Below are 2788 nucleotides of genomic sequence, written 5' to 3'. Positions count from 1 at the left end.
AGTGTCAGTTGCCCAGAGCTCCTGCCCCTTTAAATCCAGTGTCAGTTTCTCAACCCTCCCCCCACCTTTAAATCCAGTGTAACTTTCTCAAGCCCCTTTAAATCCAGTGTTTCTGAGGTCCCTCTGCCTTTTAAATGCAGTCTCTAATTCCTCATTCTGTCTCTATTCAGTCTCGAGTAGAAGCTTCTCTGTTTTGTTTTTGGCTGAGTAACTCTTCACCAGGAACTGTCCTTGCATTCCCGGGAAAGTGTTAATCCGCAAAGCGAGAGAGGGGAGCACTCAGCTCGTTACCGAACCCAGCAACACATTACTGACCACCAAAAAAAAACTCAGGGCTCTCTCCATCCCCCTTTTAAAGCACGCTGGCTGTGTTACACTGAAACTCTGAACGGTCACCTAACTCTAATTAGATATTTCCGCGAGCCTCGGCTACCCTCTAAAGTTAACACACACACACACACACACACACACACACACAAACTACAGGGAAATCAAAAAAAATCTCAGTTTACAGACCTTCAAAATGCTCAACCGTCTGCAGCTCGTTAAACGTGGAGCTTCCCGACAAAGTCTCAGTGCCCTTCTGCCTGCTGTGAGCTGACTGCCTGGGATGCTGGAAAAAAAAAAGAGCCAGTCCAGCAAAGAGAGAAACTCTTCAATACTCACAGGCTGTTTGCCTGCAGGAAACTCTCTGTCTCCCTCAGAAAGAGGGACCACTTCCTTCCAGATGTTCCCAGACACCCATTAGCTAATTGCATAGACTGCAAGGAGGAATGTTGACTGCACATGACTTCGAGAAGGAAGAGAACAGAAAGCACTCCTCTCCAAATAAAAAGACCCACTCACCAGGATATAAACTCTCCCGGCTCCTTGCCCTGTCTTCGGTGCTCGACGGAGAGAAAGAGGCGAGTGGTTGACAAGAGCCAGGAGCTCTGGCTAGGGACGGAGGGAAAAGAAAGAGATCTGTTTAGCATTAAGGCAGCGGCAACAGGAAATAGTTGCCAAAGGGGTTGGTGTATTCCCCTGTGCTAAAGGCAGCTCACAATGTGGTTCATTTAATCGTCTCCTTAGGTCCAACGCTGAGTGTAATATTGCCTAGTTAAACTCACAGCCACAGAAACATTTTGTAGTTATTTTGCAGGAGGGAGGAGGAGGAAGAGATTACAAAACGTCCCAGGGAGTAGGAAAGTTAATAGATCCACCATGAACAGCAATGGAAATAAGTGCATTCTCTGTGAACAATTGAGTTCAGACAAATATGTACCACAGACTCCCTACAGTGTGGGAAGCAGGCCATTCAGACCATCAACTCCACACCAACCTGTAACCCTGCATTTCCCTGGAAATTATGCGGCAATTTAGCATAGCCAATCCACCACGTTCATCTTTGGACTGTGGGAGGAAATCCATGCAGACACGGGGAGAATGTGCAAATTCCACACAGACAGTCACCCGAGGGTGGAATCAAACCTGCATCCCTGGCACTGTGAGGCAGCAATGCTAACCACTGAGCCACCGTGCCAAGCCTTCATGCAGTTTTCCCCAAGTGATCTTTAATTGAGCACAAGTTATTATCTTAAATGTACTGTAAGCTGAATGCAGCCTTCATGACATATTTTTGAATTGAGCCAAAACTGCTGAGATAGTCTGAGATAACAAGGTGTAGAGCTGAATGAACACAGCAGGCCAAGCAGCATCATAGGAGCAGGAAGGCTGACGTTTCGGGCCTACGTCAGCTTTCCTGCCCTATGATGCTGCTCGGCCTGCTGTGTTCATCCAGCTCTACACCTTGTTATCTCAGATTTTCCAGCATCTGCAGTTCCTACTATCCGCTGATAGTAGGTTCAAGTCACTTCCAAACTCCAGAGCACACGAATGAGTGTCCTGTTTTGGCATCCCTGTGGATGTGCTCACTCAGACTGATGCTAGCGTGCAGAATGGAATAATGATGCTGTTGTGGATGAGGTGGTGTCGAGGCCCAGCAGAGGAAATTTTAGCAGCGTTTTAAACATAATCAGGAAACACTGGCTTAGCTCAGCTCTGGAAAGTGAGGAGAATGTTGCTATTTAATCAGGATGTGAAGCCATTGACAGGTTTTTTTGCGATCACCATGAAGTAGTGGCGAAGTAATCGCTGTTTGTTATCATTATGCAGATAGCGTGCAGTAACTTCAGGTCAGGGAGGTAAAAGGTTAAATGCAAATATCCAAAAGTCCCTGTTGCACCATTGCACTCTGACATGCATTGTTTATCACGAAATTGCTGAATTCACAAAGTATTTTATCTAGGATCCTTCGACAAACCCCCAACTCCAACATAGAACGACATGGCCAGCAGATGAATGAAAGCAATACCAACTGTCCTCTGAGCTACCCACCACCCTTACTTTCCTGAGTCAGTTCTGGAACTCCCACCTGACCAATACTGGAGGTGTCACTTCCCTCACCCCCTCCAAAGGGGAGGGTGATGATTTACAATAATGTCACTGGGCCAGTAATCCAGAGCTCCAGGCCATATTTCCGGAGATAACTCTTCAAATTCCAACGTGGAAGATGGTTGAAATTTGAATTTGATAAGAAGTCCAGCCAGTGGTGACCATTGTCCATTGTCATTAAAAACCCAAATAAAAACCAAAAGAACTGCAGATGCTGTAAATCAGGAACACAAACAGAAGTTGCTGGAAAAGCTCAGCAGATCTGGCAGCATCTGTGAAGAAAAAAATCAGAGTTAATGTTTCTGGTCCAGTGACCCTTCCTCAGAACAAGTCTGAGGAAGTTCTGAGTTCTGAG

The 2788-nt window shown here is 46.2% G+C and overlaps 1 protein-coding gene across 2 annotated transcripts in view; it reads right to left on the bottom strand.

The window, feature by feature from the left end:
* The window catches only part of LOC109925518 (protein eva-1 homolog B-like), a 66868-nt gene extending 65865 nt beyond the window's left edge, over positions 1-1003 (bottom strand). The window contains exons 1-2 of one of the 2 annotated variants that reach the window (XM_048613129.1): positions 847-1003; positions 517-613 (exon numbers count right to left, since the gene is read on the bottom strand). The gene's annotated coding sequence lies outside the window, so the exon portion shown is untranslated. The remainder of the gene's footprint in view (positions 1-516; positions 614-846) is intronic. The other variant, XM_048613130.1, reaches the window with a different exon arrangement.
* Between the last annotated feature and the right edge of the window lie 1785 nt (positions 1004-2788).

Source organism: Rhincodon typus, chromosome 27 (assembly GCF_021869965.1).
Source record: "Rhincodon typus isolate 14 chromosome 27, sRhiTyp1.1, whole genome shotgun sequence".
Classification (NCBI taxonomy): Eukaryota; Metazoa; Chordata; class Chondrichthyes; order Orectolobiformes; family Rhincodontidae; genus Rhincodon; species Rhincodon typus.
Note: the sequence above shows the minus strand (reverse complement) of the source record. Positions and strands in the feature narration are given on the sequence as shown.